The sequence below is a fragment of the Coturnix japonica genome, chromosome 3, assembly GCF_054131305.1.
Source record: "Coturnix japonica strain WE chromosome 3, WE-NBRP24, whole genome shotgun sequence".
In the NCBI taxonomy this organism is placed as follows: domain Eukaryota; kingdom Metazoa; phylum Chordata; class Aves; order Galliformes; family Phasianidae; genus Coturnix; species Coturnix japonica.
This window is the reverse complement of record NC_140665.1, coordinates 77087840-77104901: the sequence shown is the minus strand read 5'-3', so window position 1 is coordinate 77104901 and position 17062 is coordinate 77087840. Positions and strand designations below refer to the sequence as shown.

General features: G+C 39.5%; 1 long non-coding RNA gene across 1 annotated transcript in view; it reads left to right on the top strand.

Annotated features, from left to right (window-relative positions):
* The first annotated feature begins 420 nt into the window (after window positions 1–420).
* Window positions 421–17062, top strand: part of LOC146761512 (uncharacterized) — a 32104-nt gene continuing 15462 nt past the window's right edge. Inside the window, exons 1-2 of the long non-coding RNA XR_014944883.1 lie at window positions 421–540; window positions 1316–1487. This is a non-coding gene — a long non-coding RNA (uncharacterized LOC146761512). The remainder of the gene's footprint in view (window positions 541–1315; window positions 1488–17062) is intronic.

Here is a 17062-nt window from a genome sequence, read left to right as displayed (position 1 = left end):
GATGAGAATATTTCCACTGAGCTGTCTTCTGTTAAAAATGCTGCCAGTAACTTCTTAATTTCTATAAAATTCCTCAGCTTTAGATTTCCAAAGTTGTTCAAAGTGATTGCAACACATTCCATGGACTATGCCAGCCGGATATTTTTCCACTACCACATCTAACCCCCGACTGACCTTTGGTTCAGCAGATATTTAAAAACTTTTAATCAATGTCTGAATAGCATATAACAAGAGTTTAACAATCCCCTTCGTCCCCCCTTCAGTTCACAGTGGTACTGATTTTCTGGTGATAGAGCAGAAGGCGCCTTATTTACTGGATGCGGATTTGCACTGCAAAAAATGTCTTTCTGCAATATTTCATGCAGCTGAAGTAAGCATTCTTCTCACTCAAAACCACACATAAATACAAATGGGGTGTATTCTATGAGATATGTCATCCAAAAAAGATTCTCTTGCTCTCAGCAGTCATTCTTTTTGCAGTGCAGGTGTTGCAATCAAATGCCAAAGAAGTCACTGAGGATAACTGCCTACAGATAAAAGGTATTCTTCCCACCACATTTATGGCTAATGCTGTGATGCCTTAAATTGCTTGCATTGACTTTCATTCCTAAATTGACTTCTGTGGAATTTCTGGCATTTATATCATGAGAAAATGTGGCCATCAAATTCTAAATGCTGTGGTCTGGGTGTTAGACGGTTACAGTATATACTGCTGCTTGTGTCTGCACTGGTATTGATTATGCCTTCCTCAGTACTGCTTGTCTTCCAGGAAAAACACATGAGATTTACCTCAAGCAGTGAATGCAGTGGCAGTAATTATTTAGGCCGCAGGTCAGAACCGCACTTTCCTAAATGCAAAACCCAAGGACTTCTCACATATTTCTCTTGCTGAATAAGAACCTGAATTTTCAAAGGATCAATACTCCCTTCCACTGACACACATGACAATAGCAACAAGGGCAGCTCAGATTTTCAGGTTTTTCTACACAGCAAGCTGACTTTTCTGAATAGCACACAGCAGTAACAGGATAATTAGAATATCTACTTGGATATCCAGCTTCAAGTCTTTTCTTGATGCTCAGCTGAGACTTCACTAAGCACAGAAGAAATTCTGTCTTAAGAAAGGTCATAACCTATTTCTTTTATTTTTTAATTGTTTTTAGTTATTTTATATGTGCTCAATACTTGCAGATGAATTTGGGCTTTCATAGCTCTTACTTTTTTCTGTGTGTGTGTGTGGGTTGGATTATGAGGAAAGAGATTTTTACCTTTGACTTTGCAAAAGTAACTGTGTATATCCAATTTGTGTTTGCAGATTGGACAAAATAAGAAAGAAAAAGAACAGACCAGTCAGTCGTAAAACTTCAAGGCCTCACCTGATTGAAAGATGAAGAATGTAGTTCTTCATGTTAAACAGACTCCTGTTCTACAAGGCGGTGGGCCTCAAGCCGTGCTTCACAGTGATGGCCTCTGGAGAGAGGAGGGAGGTCAGTGAGTTTATGCTGGTAATGAGCAGAACTTACTTGATTACAAATATTGAAAACTTGTATTCCCCCATCAGGTCATCGTGATTCAGCTGTACAAATTAGCCTTCTTTTTTTTTTTTTTTTTTTTTTTTTTTTTTTTTTATAGCCAAGACAAGTGGCTGGCATAGCAGGGAGGTGTAAATAGGTAGCTAGTAAATTCAGTCTCTTGGTGTTGTCTCAAGTTCAGTGCCAAGAAGATTGTCAGTAATGAGACCTAATAAGCCATACACATGTAACTCACTCACAGGGAGCCTATAGAAATCAGGAGCAAAAGTCGAGGAGAAAGCACTAAAGCAATACATGTTCTGAATTGCAAACACTATTTCCAACCACATTTGGCTTTCATTTACAAGTCATGCTTTCCACATGGGGTCTGTCTCACAGGTGTAGTGTGTTCCAGACAGCAGAGATCAAAGAAAATTGAAGAAATCTGCCTATGGAGACTTAACATATGATGTATGCTGGAAGATATGATACAACACCTTTGGTCCTCTGTAGTTATTCGTAAGTTGGAACATATATTTTAAGAGGCTCACTGGAAAACTGTTGTTGAATTTGTTCTAACCTAACACTTACCTTCAAACCATTGGTTGCATTTTCCCTGTAACTGCTCCATTTTATATGAGCCGTGACCTCTCAGGTGAGGCTTCTTTGTTTTGCAGCTGATCCAGGGCCTTCAAACTGGCTGTCAGTGACAATCATTTCTCTCAGGTCTTTAGGAACATAATAATCAAGCAGTTAAAACAACAGGGGAGGAAACCCAATCTTGCTCTTTCCCTGTGCACTTTCACTCTTGCATGAGCCCTAGCCTAGAGGGTCAAGAGAAACTACTCTCACAGAATGATTCAGATCCCTCCACTGCTTGGAAAATGGCAGTGTTTTTGGCTTCAAAATTAGTAGAATGCACTGAAAATCCACATTTCCTCTTAGAGTTAGCCAACAAGGTTAGACTTTTTGTGTTAAATCATCTGGGAGCAGACTTTCTCAACACAAGTACTTTGAGTTCTTCTTTTGACTAAAAATGGCTTGGTCAAATACATATTTCTAAGTAATTTTCTTCTAGGCTTGGCTCTAGGGCTGGTAAGTACAAAACAGGTTACTTCCAGATGCTGCAAACAGCTTCTGTCTGAGCCTAGAGCAATTTCATGTACCTGTAGGCAGGACATGATACTGTGGACTGCAGAGGCAGAAAGGAGAGGCAGGGTGGATGAAATGGAACATTTTATGCAAAAGCTTCAACACCCCACTAAGATATTAATTACAAAAAATATTGGTATCCATTTACTGAGAAAAAGAGGTAGAAGCATCTGGATAGATGTTCAAGAATGAAGTCAGTTATCTGCGCAGACAATCTGTCTTTAGATACTTGGAAAGACACATGAAAAGAACTAGCAGTAACCTTTTGTTGAAGTTAGACTTTTGAGTCTAATCATCAAAGATATGAGAGAGATGTAAGACAAAACAGAGAGATTTTACAGACTTTGCCCTTTCCCTAAGCAATGTTTGACAGACTGTGATTACTCTTCAAGGTGTGAATTTAAGTTAACATTCAGATCCAAAATGCTGCCTGAAACAAAATGTGTAGCATCCATATTACTGATTCTCCTTATTAATCATATCCAATAAGAAATCATTATCGTTTGATAGTAGTCCGGGCCAATAGTATGTGAGGATGAATTTTCCATTGCCAGGGCATTGCTCAGCAAGGTTCTATTTTACAAGCGGTGCTCCAGGAAACAACATTCCTCCTGATAATTTTAAGAATGGGAGATTGTGACACACAATCTAAGAAGGTCATACGAAGAAATGAATGAGACTGCATTGGCCATATAAAAATAACTGAGGATTGCCAAAATTCATCATTATTGGCAGCCTTAGGGCAAACTGCTGCAAGTCAGAGTTGCTGGGACAGTGCAGGGGAGTTTGGACAATGATTGCTTGCACTTTGCAGATTTCTCACTGTTGTTTATTCGTTTCTCACTTTCCAACATGTTTTAGCCAACATTTTCCCTGTTTGGATGGTGAAGTCCAGCTGAGTTAATTAAATCAGAAGCAAGAGGGATACCAAGTGATTTCATAGTGTTCAACAATTGTGTTTTCTATGTAGAGGATTTTCTCAGTACACTCTGTTTGGAACATGGAAGAGAAGTGAAAAAGATGTTTCCCCTTCCATCCCCCCTCCATTTTTAGCATGTGGGATGAGTAATGTCCTTCTCTGTGAGGATATGTCTGGCAGCTCCTCACAAGCCTGACTAGGTAGGTCAGAGCAAAGCAGCCTCAGGGTTCAGACAAGCAACAAAATCCTTGGAGTTTGACAAGTTACTGCGTGTCAGCTGAGCCACAGTAATTCTGTGGGTATGCTTGGAGCACATGGCAGATCTGAGTTAGTCCAAGTTAGCTTAAATATCCTTCAATCCAAGCTAAGGGGATTGTAGCTTCTGAGCTGAGAGTCATCATTAACGTTTACAAGACAGTTACAATACAAAGACAATGCGAATTTTGCATCATGGTTACAGATCTTCTTCTCTCCTTCTTCACTAGGAGAGTGTTTAGGCCCTGGAACAGGCTGCCCAGGAAGGTTGTGGATGCCCCGTCCTTGGAGGTGTTCAAGACCAGGTTGGACAGGGCCCTGGGCAACCTGATCTAGTAAATGTGTATGTTTGGTGGCCCTGCCAGGCAGGGGGGTTGGAACTACATGATCCTTGAGGTCCCTTCCAACCCGGGTCATTCTGTGATTCTGTGATTCTGTGATATGTTATGGTGGAGTCCTTGGAAAGACAGGAAAGACATGGACCTGTTGGAGTGCATCCAGAGAAAGGCTGCAAAAATGATCCAAGGGAAGGAACACCTCTCATGTGAGGACAGGCTGAGAGACCTGGAGCTGTTTGTACTGGAAAAGTGAAGGCTTGGGGGAGACTTGAGAGCGGTCTTTCAGTATCTGAAGGGGGACTATAAGAAAGAAGGGAACAGACTCTTTAGCATGGTCTGTTGTGATAGGGCAATGGCACATGGTTTCAAACATAAAGAGGGAAGATTTTGGTTGGATAAAAGGAAAAAATCTTTTACAGTGAGGGTAGTGAAGCACCAGAACAGCTTGCCCAGAGAGGTGGTGGATGCCCCATCCCTGGAGACATGGGAGTCTAGACTGGATGGGGCTTTGAGCAACCTGATGTCACTGTGGGTATCACATTCATGTCAGGGGAGTTGAACTGGATGACTTTGAACAGTCCTCTTGAACTCTAAGGATTCTATGGTCCTGTGTGAGATGATTATGAAACATGCCTTCCAGTGTTCAAGATTAAATAGTAGGTCATTTAGTAGGTCAAGTATAGTAGGTCAAGCTTTGCCATCAGGGTATCTCAAGGTTCATTTGCCCAGAGAACTCAGCAGCCCACTTCTCACATCTAAACAGTCCTCTCCACTTCTGCTTGGTGTGGCTGGTTTCTCTTCTAACACCTGCATGTAACATTGTTTGTTCAGCCTTCAGGTTAGATTATCTGAGGATGGGCAGGAGTTGGTAAATAGCTATGATAAAATATTTCATAGTAAAGATGTTATCTAGTGCAAAAGTTTTATGTTTCACAACGGCTTTTAACAGAAAAGGAAAGGATGAGATAATGAGCTTCATACAAAATTAGAAAGATACGAAGCCAACAAACTTAATTTTGCTCCTCTTTTGTTTATTTCTTTGTACTGTTGGGTTTTTTTCCTTGTCAAGGACATACATTTTCAAACTGGCATTATTAAGCAAAGCTTACTGTATAAGGATTGAAAATACTTTAGACCATCTGAGCTAGGGAGGTGTAGTTTTGCAAAATTTAATTTTCTTGCCATTAACTTAGTTTGTAGGTCTGGGATTCTTTTGTGTAATTATTCATCAACAAACATACAACACAAGCAATTTCCATTAAGAACAGAGTAGTTAAAGTTTTAGGCTCTCACAGAATGACTTCATGAGAATCCGATGAGGTCAAAACATAGTCAGCAGCTAGCTGATTCCCTCAGGCAGCATTAATGGAGAGGAAACTGAACTGCCCACATGCATGAGGCAGCTTTCCACAGATTTTCCATTAAATGTTCTGTCAATTTACTGAAGTTTTCTTTACTTGTTGAAAGCAGCCAAGCTAATGTTACAGCAAAGAAGAATTAGTTAGAGGTGAGAGAGTAATACTCTGGGAGTTTCCTTTGAATTTGGGAGTTTCTCCTTGATTTTTTTCCACTTTCCCAGCCAACCACATGAGAAACTGATACCTGCTTTAGTACTGTATACAGTGTTGCAATGCTTTCAAGCGCCGAGAGATTATTACTAATATTTATTGTTATTAGTATTACTAGCTTTCTGACATGCTGAGGCATTCTTCTGGTGCCCTGTCTTTCTGTTTTAAGTGTGCATTGTGAACATTGCCAGAGGAAGCTTCTTTTGAGAATATTTGTTACTGGTGTGATTACAAAATATCAAAAAGAGTAAGAAAGGGTGGAAATGTCTAAAAATACAGACAGGGAAATCGTAGAATATGTGATGCAGTTATGTTTGAAGTAAATTTTAGTCACTTGGTGATGCTCTTGAGTTGTGTTTCAGCTTTAGTACAGAAAATTGGCAGAAGGGAATATATTACTTAATTGTTCTTGCAGTTTTACTGCTCTCTCAGCAGTGAGATGGGTCCCATCATACATCTCTCTTAGGTCTCTCCTGCATAGGTTTGGTGAACAAGGACAGACTCATTGGAAACCCCAGGATGTGGGTTTCATCTCACTGTTTCCAGACATCTAAAAATATCCACTGAAAATTAGTTGTTCAGACTCTCTTCATTGTTGCTAATGAGACAGGGCCCCTTCTAGAGAGTACTTCATCTTAACTCCCCACGAGCCAGGTAGCCTACTATCCTTTGTGTGTGTGTATGTGTGCCTTCCTAAGTTCTTTTTCATTTTTATGGCTAAGCCAGCTCCATGTTTACTGTGATGTACAGCAAAAACAGGATCTACTTAAGATACTGGCAACGAGAATGTCATGCATTAGAATCAAGAATGAGGAGTATCCTTAAATGCTCCAAGATTTCTGCAGTATCTCAGCTGTAACAGGAACTGAAGGAGCTAAAACATACCTTGAAATGATGGTAAAAATGCTTATGTTGGATCTGCTCTCATGCTTCCAAAGATTCTCTTCACACCAGCACCCCATAGATGTACCCAGAGTGCTAAGTTTTCTGAAATGATAACTGGTGGCTAACACCGTTCCACACATTTCTGCTCACCTGAAATGCTTAAAAATGATTATTATATTGATTAAGTGATCCAGTTAATTCTGCCTGGTATTCAAGGCCGGAGAATTCAGTCACATTTTATTTCAGAATATACACCTTCTGCCTGCTGTCTCTGGGACTGGCTTGAACTTGAACATTTTTTTTCATTGCAGTTGTATTGATCTATATTGCTGGCAAATTTACCACTGTGGTATTTTCTTTTCCCAGTGCCTGGAGGCCCCCCTTTATATTATGTAGAACAGACTGTCCTGTCATTGCAATGAAAGGGCCACACCAAGTTTATTCCTTCATTCTGGGAACAAAAAGTAAAATAATGAATCCAGATAGAAATAAATGTTCCTAATGTATCATTAAAAAAAATAAATGTGCGTGGATCAGAGTCTTTGGTCTGTGTGCTCCATCTATGGAAACAAATAACTAATTGCTGAATCAGTGAATTCCTATCCAGCATATTTCTCAATTCTTATGAAAGAGTCTGATGCATTGGGTAAGGCATTAATATCAGAGAATTGGAGAAATACTTATTCCTATGTTGTCTCAATCTCTTCTTTCTATTTTTGAGAACAAGAAAGCATTCTCAGCAGGTGTCTTCCTGATATCTGTAAAATATTCTATTGCTTTTTCTGAACAACCACAGAAAAAATGTCTAAGTTGTATGTTTATTGAATATTTTATGAAACATATGGAAATGAAATATAGTCATATGAAAAATATTTTTATGAAACAAAGAAAAACGTATGTTTCTTATTTGATGTATGTAGTTTGCTTTGAAAATAATGCCTCCTGTGAAAACTACAACAGATCAAAACAGGAGTATGCTATTTGGTAGAGCAGATTCTCAGATAAAAAGTACTATTTTTTCAATACAGTCATTGCTATTAACTATGCATTTTCAATAGTGATGAGGAGAAGCCTGCATAATGTGCTCATAACAATCTGCACCAGTGGAGAGATGAGCCAGTGTTATTGTTGCTGTCTGAAATGCACCACCCCCTGCCTCACTGTGTTCACATCCACTGTTTGGTCTCTGTAAACATTCAGCAAGCATAAACAAATATCAGTGGCTACCTTTTTTTCCACATGGAGGAATTCAGCGACTCACCTTTGCTTCAGATGCACTCTCATGTCAGATGCCATTTTGCCAGACTGCCTCTACACTGCCATCTGTCACACAGCAACAAAACATAATGGAACATTGGTGGGAAGGTTCAACCTCTACTGCTGTACCACCAGCATCCACTTTATGGATTTAAATGTATTTATGTATTTAAAATACAGCCTATAAAATACAGCCATACAGTAGAAGAAATTTTAATACAGAATAGTTTTAAAATTTTATTCCTGTTACTTATGGGATTCTCTATTTTTAATGTAGCTTTTGCTGCTAATGACACAGTAACACAATGATTTCAGTAACATCAGAATATAAGATTATTTTTGCATCTTCGTTTCTAGCCTAAATTCTAAAACAAGGCATTTTTTTAATTGCATTCAAAACTACAGTGTGGATTGATGTGGAGCCTCAGTGTAATTTAACTGATGTATCCAAAGCAGGATAGACCTTGTTGAATGATTGTTGAGAGGCTAATTTGAATAGTTACAAAGGAATGCCATGGAAAGTTCTGACATTTTCTACTGCAGAAAACTCAATGTTATGATTAAATTTAGGATGAGTAGAATTCTGGCTTATTGTTATCTTCCACAGAACAATACAGCACACTGAAGTATTGAATATTTAATGAGCTGAAGAGTATGTAAATTAATGTAGGCACTCTTGCAACTGCCCTACAATCTTCAGTCATATGGGAATCAGACAACCTGAATTATAATTCTGATTTGTTTAGTGAATCTATGTGTATTCACCACATACAAAAATGGATAATCACTAGGACTATGACTAAACTGTGAAGCATGGAGTGCTTTACAGATCCCAGAAGTAAACAGGCATCAGCCATAGTTCAACATTGTTTTATGACTATATCTGCATGCATGCCATTGCTCCTTCACCTTGCTTATCATGGGAATTGGCAGCTTGGTATGAGATATGTATGTCTGGTAGACAGAGTTATAAGGTATTGAGGGAGACTAAATATTTTAGGACAGGAGCTTGCAGAACAGAATTATCTACTCCAACCAATCAAAAAAACTGCATTATTTTTTGAGCTGCTATTTGTTGTTGCTAATAACAGTTCTCTTAAATATATAATATTTAATAAATATAGTGCAGTACCTAAAATGTGTAGTTTTGTGATAAGCCAGGAGTTAATGGTGCTTTTGCCAGAAAGCATTGCTCCAGGGAAAGAAAAAAGATATAGTTTGTAGTTACTTATGCTTCAGTTTCCATCTCTTTGATATGCTCTCATGTCTTAGAACCAGCTGGGTCTAGTGGAACCACAAAGCTTCTGTATAGTGAGGATAGCTTGGGAAAGCAGCATGAGATACTGGCTGAGGTTCTTCAAAGGTTTAAAGGGATCAAGATTAGGCAATAAGGAAGTAAATCATAGAATCATACTACATCCTGTGTTGGAAACAACCCACAAACATCATTTAGTCCAGCTCCTGGCTCCACACAGGACCACCCAAAATTCAAACCTATGTCTGAGGACTGTCCAAACTCTCCTTGAACTCTGGCAGTTTGGGGCCATGCCCACTGCCCCGGGGAGACTGTTATCTCCCATGCAATTTCCTTGGGTCCTATCACTGTCACCAAAGAGCAAAACTCACTGCTACCTCTCCACTCCCCTTGGGAGAAGCTGTAGGCCATCTTGAGGTCTTTCCTCAGCCTCCTCTTCTCTGGGCTGAACGAACCCTAGGACCTCAGCTGTCTTGCCCTCTGGACCCTCCACCAAGGGAGGAATGTTCCTCATATGGACATTCTCTGACAGTTTTATGATCTTCTTACATTTTGATGCCCAAACCTGCACACAGTAAGGAAAGGCTCAAACAACCCTTTCCCTCACACAGTGGCAGCTCTGGGCCTGGTACACCCCAGCATATTTCTGGCTGCCAGGGTAGATTTCTGACTCAGATTCAACTTGCCATCAGCGAGATCCTTTTCTTCAGGGAAGCTCTCCAGCCCCTCATCCACCAGTCTGTACACAGAGGTGGGGTTACTCCATCACAGGCACAGAATCTGGCACTTCCTTCTGTTGAACTATATGCCGTTGGTGATTGCCCAGCTCTCCAGTGTGTCAGAATTCTCTGCAAGGTCTCTCTAACCCCCAGGCATTCAACAGTTCCACCCAGATTAGTCTTAAATGCAAACTTTCTTAGTATACTTTTGAGTCTTGCATCTGAATCACTGATGAAAACATCAAAGAGAACTGGCACTCAAATGGAGCCCTGGGGAAACCTGTTAATGACCATTTGCCAGCATGACTTACCCCTTAAGTCTGACCCAGCAGCCAATTGTTCATCCATCACATTATATTTTCTTTATCTGTAGGCTGGACATTTTGGGAGAAATAGTATCAAAACTTTTGATGAAATAAAAAAATATTACATTAACTGGCTTCCATTGGTTGACAAATAAAGGCTTGAAAAACTAACTGTATCAAGGGAAGATATGATATAAGGTGCTTCTACCCAGATGAGAAAGATCTAGTCTGAGGTCTTTAGCCAACATGTCTGTCTAATCTCATGTTGCATTGGGTCACATTGCCCTCGGGCCCCCCCACTGGAGTAGCACCCAAGCTGCAATGATGTGAACTTAAGAGATATTTCCATCAGGACCACCCTGTCTTTTGCAGTTACTGAGTGGATGACACTGAAAGTAAACTTGCATAATTTGTGGGTCATTTTAACCTTCCATTTCTTTTCTGTTAAAACTGCTTCCTGACATCATCTGTGCAGCTTTAGATATATGAGCATGGACAAGGTTGCCATGGACCCGACATTGCTTAGGCTAAATAATAAGCACCATAGATATGGCCATAAAGGGGAAGTAAATTAAATAAAGGAAGTAAAGTTGTGAAGGAGAAGTAAATTAATAAGGATATGGTTTGTGCTACTGAATGGATCTAAGCATAGATTTGTATTGTCTACCCAGACGATTTTACATAATAGCTGCAGTACTTATTTATAATTTGTGCATTATGTATTTACTTATAAGTTATATATGAAAATGTGATGTAGAACACACCCAGGATGTGTATGAATGTTAAAATGCAGAACATTGACTGGATTTCCTTTATCTATAAGGCTCAAACTTCTTGTGTAGGAGGAAATGAGACAGATCTGTCAGAGCACTATTGATGGTGACTCACCTTGCTGTTTTCAAAATGTTTTCAAATAATTTTTTTTTTTTACTGAACTGAGGTGAGGCTGACTGATTTCTAATTGTGTGACTCCCATTTTCCTCATTTGCTAAAGGCAGGCCATTGATTTGCCCTTTACCAGCCTTCTGGAGCCTTACCTATCCTTCAGGAAAATTTCAAGATGATGGTTTTGAAATAGTGCCAGACCAACTTTTTTCACTGATCTTTCATCATTCATTTCCTTGTCCTAGACCGGATTCTTGTACTGTTCTCATTAGTGGTAGCAATATCACTCATTTCAACTTCTCAGTGTTGTAAGCTTTCCTTTTCCATGAAGGAGGGAACCATTTATTGAAAGGCCTTCAGATAATACCTTGAAATGGTATAGATTTTTTTTTAAATTATTTTTTAAATTTTTTTATTTTTAATGAATTTGACTATTCTGCTGAGCTGTAGGAAAAGTAAGACTTCCACAGTTCTCACATATGATCTTAGAACAAAACTCAGCATTGTTGCAAAATACATTTGGTGTGAGACACATGAGAAAAAGTGGGAATGAGTTGTGTCAAAAGCTTAAAGCTTATTTTATTTGCCACAGTGATTTTTTTTTGCTTTTAGGACTAATTACGCTGTTTTACTTAGATAGATAGGAAAGAACGGCTTATGCACACACACATGGCAAAGTCTACAGAAGACCACTTTATCATTTGTGAAAACCTGCGCTGAGATGGTGTTATCCAGATTTTCTTTTTTTGGGGAGTGATATGAGTGACTAACTTGGTAATGGAATTGGCAGAGAAAATATTGGCTAAGTGCTTGGACTAACAGCTTTGATGTAATAAAGCTGGGCTTTCAAGGCCTTTAGTGCAGCATTTTGGACAGGCAGGAGATCCAGTGATTACTGTTCCATTATATCAGTTCCAGTGGGTATTGCGTGCTGATCCCCACAAAGTTACTTAAGTGAATCAACTTCCAAGAACTTATAATTCAGCTAACACTTTTTTTTTATGGAGTAGATTTTTAAATTAGTCTTGCGTAGGCTTAGAAATTACATGTATTTCATGTTTATTTCTGGCAGTAATGTGTGTGTTCATTTAAGTCTTAATGGAAGTGGAAAAGTCATTCTTCTGTATCAATTTCCTAATGATCGAAACCTTTTGTTTTCTCATAGATTCTAGTTAAGAGCATTCTTAGTAATGTGATTACTGGTATAATCATTACAAAATTTTATCTATCGGAAGCATAGTTTGCCCACAGGGACATATTAATCATCTGTTCTCATGAACAGAACATTTTTAATTACAGTCTGACATTTCCTAAGTGTTCTGACTCAATATTCTGAAAAAGCATATTTTTGGTAGAATTAAAACAATCTCATTACAAAATAACTATCACATTTTCTAACAAAATTCAGTGGTTTCTCCTGGATATTGAATATCTAAAATAATTTTTATGGTACCAATTCTTTCATTCTATGGGGAGTGCATTCAATAATTTACTGACTTCTGTTTTTAACATATGGCAAGAAAAGGTAAAAGATTTTATCAAAAGATTCGTGAATGGTATAGAAGAGACAGATCATTCTCTCAAGATAGGAGGTCTGACACTGCCTGAGATTCATACACTTTATATGCATGAATATGGGTGCCTTTATGCGAACTAGGAGTTTCTGTTGTGAAATCAGTGGAGTATGGTGACTAGGCACTAAGACTTAAATATGACTGCCTATCTTCCATTGTTTGAGATGCCTTAGGGTATAAGAGGCATCCACACAGCATATCACACAGGACTGCTTGGCTATGGAAGACCTGGGTCCTTGTGGAGTGGCATATTAAAGTGAGGCAGAATGCTTTCCCTGACATTTTACAAAAGGAAGTAAGTGTTTTAATTTATGTAAATTGATAATGCCCTTGACATTTACTCTGGGGCATCATGAAGGGCTCCATAAGCTCCAGTGACTAAGTTGACCCGAACTCTGTTGTCTCTGGAAAGCTTATACAGCTGGCTGACATATGGATGCTCATATACAGACATCTGAACTTAGGTATTTGAATCTGAAGCCAAGTTCCTTTGTGGTATAGGAACTGAGAGTGTGAGAAAAACTTCAAATATTATGCATTTAAATCCCTGTAGATGTAACAAAGAAAAACAGTTCCCTATATAGAAAAAGTAATTTTAGTGAGGTTCATAGAATACTCTTAGGTAAATAGTCTTTTAAAAATTAGATATCTTCTTTACCATTCTATACCATTCCTATTTTCTCCAATTGCTTTAAATGTCACTTGTCTATCAGAGCCACTTTTTGGCTTTTGCAAACTCACGGTTTGCTGCAGATAGCATTTGAACTCCCACTTACCAGTCAAACCTATAGTTAATATGAAGGGGTGAAATATTACTTGAGAGAGATTTAGTTTTTTTCTCCTTTCATGGAAATACACATATTCTTTAACCTTCATATGACTAAAACAGCTCTTTCAAAGGTGTCTAAAAATTTCTTTCTTTCTGAGTTCTACATTCTCAACTTTGTTTGTCTGTTGACAAAGCTCCAGAGAAGACAATTAAGGACAGAATTATGGAATAATTGTACGGTAGGGAAGGCTAAGAGTTTTCCAGTACAGTTGCGTAAAAGCTTCGGAGGGCACATAAATGCTTTCAGATGCACTGGGAAACCAACCTAGATTTTTTCAACATTGTCAACAAAATTGTCTGGAAGTAATGTTGTTCCACTCCTCATCACGCAAAAGATAGGAAAATGAGCCTACAGTTGAGGCCTAGTTCTCAAATCTACCCAAGTCAATCTTTATGATTGAGCCAAAAAAAGTTAACTACACCATGGATGAATATTGCTTCTTATGCAGGAGACTTTGCTGTTAGATAGACTGCAGGGCCACTGTTTGGTCTCCAATGCCATCTCCCTTGTGAAACAGAAAGTATCTGTGCTGGAGCTCAGGGGATGTGATCACAAAACTGCAATGAGTGGATTGCTGACCGCTCTTCTGTTTGAGCAGAGTTCGACTGGAATGAGTTAATGAGTTAAAATATGAAAGCTAAGGCAATCCTTTTGTTAGTGGGTCAATACTGAGTAAAGCATCTGAAGAAAGTTCAGTGTAGGAGCTGTGTGACCTGCAGTCTGTCTGAAGTCTGCATCAGCATTTGTATTCAGCCCCAAAAGGGCTTGCTCATCCATCTCTATTACTATATTGTTGGTTCAATGCTGTTATATATCTGTAAACTCAACAGATCACAAATCTCGTCTAGTTTGGCATTAGTCACAGACTGATAATCTTGTTTTAGGTTTGCAGTTGATGTCATGACACATAACTGGACTGAACAAAACAAAAATATTTCAGTAATGCTGGGCTTGTTTTTTGATATATGCTTTGTTTAAACAGTGTTCAAGATTTGTCTCATTTTAGTAAAATGGAAGTTGGGAACTCTTTCAAAGAAGTGGAGATTGATAGAATTAGTGACAAGAAAACAGAGTGTTACCAAAATAAGAAACTGTCAGGCATTCTGTTTTGCCCTGTAAAGTAGATATCACATATAAAGCAGCACAACACATAAGTCTGCCTCATGTGCATTATGGTACTTGTGCTGAGCCTCCTCTTCTCCAGGCTGAACAATCCTAGCTCCCTCAGCCTCTCCTCGTAAGGCCTGTGCTCAAGACCCCTCACCAGCTTTGTAGCCCTCCTCTGAACATGTTCCAGGGCCTCGATGTCTTTCTTGCAGTGAGGGACCCAAAACTGGACACAATACTCAAGGTGCAGCCTCACCAGAGCTGAGTACAGGGGGACAATCACTTCCCTGTTCCTGCTAGCAACACTGTTTCTGATACAGGCCAGGATGCCAGGCACACTGCCAGGCACACTGCTGGGTCATGTTCAGCCAAGCATCAATCAGTACTCCCAGATCCATTTCCTCTGCACAGTCTAGTTGCCACTGCCCCAAGACTGTAGCGCTGCCTGGGGTTGTTGTGGCCAAAGTGCAGGTCCCGGCATTTAGACTTGTTGAACCTCATCCCATTGGCTCCAGCCCAGCTAACCTGTCCATTTCCCCCTGTAGGGCCTCGCTACCCCCAAGCAGATCCACACTTCCAGCCAACTTGGTGTCATCTGCAAACTTACTGAGGGTGCACTCAATGTCCTCATCCAGGTCATCAATAAAGATACTGAAGAGGACAGGCCCCAGCACCGACCCCTGGGAAACAACACTTGTGACTAATCACCAGTTGGATTTAGCTCCATTCACCATCACTCTCTGGGCCCAGCCCTCCAACCAGTTCCTTAACCAGCCAAGGGTGTACCTGTCCAAGCTATGGGCTGCCAGGTTCTGCAGGAGAATACTGTGGGCGACAGTGTCAAAGGCTTTGCTGAAGTCATCATCAGCAGCCTTTCCTTTGTCCACCAGACAGGTCACTAGATCATAGGAGGAGGTCTGGTTGGTCAAGTAGGACCAGCCCTTCATGAATCCATGCTGGCTGGGCCTGATCCCCCTGTTGTCCTTCACTTGCTGCGTGATCTCCCTCAAGACAATCTGCTCCACAACCTTCCCTGGAACCGAGGTCAGGCTAACGGGCCTGTAGTTGTAAGGTCCTCCTTACAACCCTCCTTGTAGAAATTCAAGGAAGAAGAAATAGAAGGAAATACTGCATATTTTTCAAAACCTAAAATACTTCTAATCTTCATTAGCATTTCCCTACTTTAATATACTTGATAAACTGGTAGATTTACTATCCAAAATTTGGCAGACATAAAAATAGTTCCTTTCACTATCAGAAGCTAGAAAGTATTGGTTTTGAGATATTTACAGAAGAATCAGCAGTTAATAATTATCCAGACAGACTGAAACTGCAGTTTCAGAAGGAAGCTGGTGTTGCATCTCCTGCAAGCACAAAATCCAGATTTACAGTTCATGCTACATAGAAGATCTGCTTAGTGTCTGGTATAAGGTTTTGGTTTTTTCTTCCTTTTCTTTTTCTATTTTTCTTTTTTTTTCTTTTCTTTTTTTTCTTTTTTTTCCTAAGAAGGGTTTCATAGTTTCTTAGAACAGTTATTTGTGTGTTAAATGCTTGTTAAGTTTGCTGCTGTAAAACAGAGCATGTAAACTGTTCTCTGAAGACTTAATGGCAATTCCAGTTCAACTAAAATGCACTAAGCTTCATTTCTGTGCTTTAAAGCTGTTTGCACCAAATTGCTGTGTATACGTGTGACTTCAGAATGTGCACATGTGATAATCTGGAACAAGTATGTCTGGGTTAGCTTGGATGCTATTTCCATTCCAAAGTTATAATCAAATGTACTAAAATTTAATAAAAGAATCCCACATATCACTGTAAAGCACAGTAGTTCTAGGAATGTGTAACAAACCACATTCAAAAGTAATGTTTATAATCTTGCAGTTCTTTTGTGTTTGCTTGGGTTCATACAACATGTGCTACTGAAGTACAACCCCTTCCCCTCTCCTTCCCCTCCCTCTCCTCCTCTGCCTCCCCCCTCCTTCCTTCCCCTTCCCCTTCCCCTTCTCATTCCCATTCCCCTTTCCCTTTTCCTCCCTCCCCCTCAGTACAGCAGAACAGAAACCTTTTAATTGCTGCTTGCCTTTGCATTAATCATGGTGTTTCATTATGCTCTATGGACATATAGTCTGTCCTGCAGTTTAGTTCTGTTTCAGTACAATGTTTAGGTCAAATACCCAGGGATTTCTCCATCAAGACAAAGTAGGACTTTTCTGCAGCTCTCGCTGTGCAGGATGCTGTTTGGCAAAAGTGACAGAGCAGATCTCAATGGATTCATTATATATGAAAGCTAAAAGCAATTCCTTACACAATTTCTTTATAGATGATAACTGATAGAGGCTGGACTGTGTAATGAAGTAGACTATTTGGTTTCTTGTAAATAATTTTGTATTTCTTAAGAGAAGGCATTCAAGAATTGCTGGTTCTAATGCTGCAAACTGGCAACATGACAACAGTTCATAAAAACAACAGCTTCCAGAAGCACCTTCTATTTTTCATCATTTT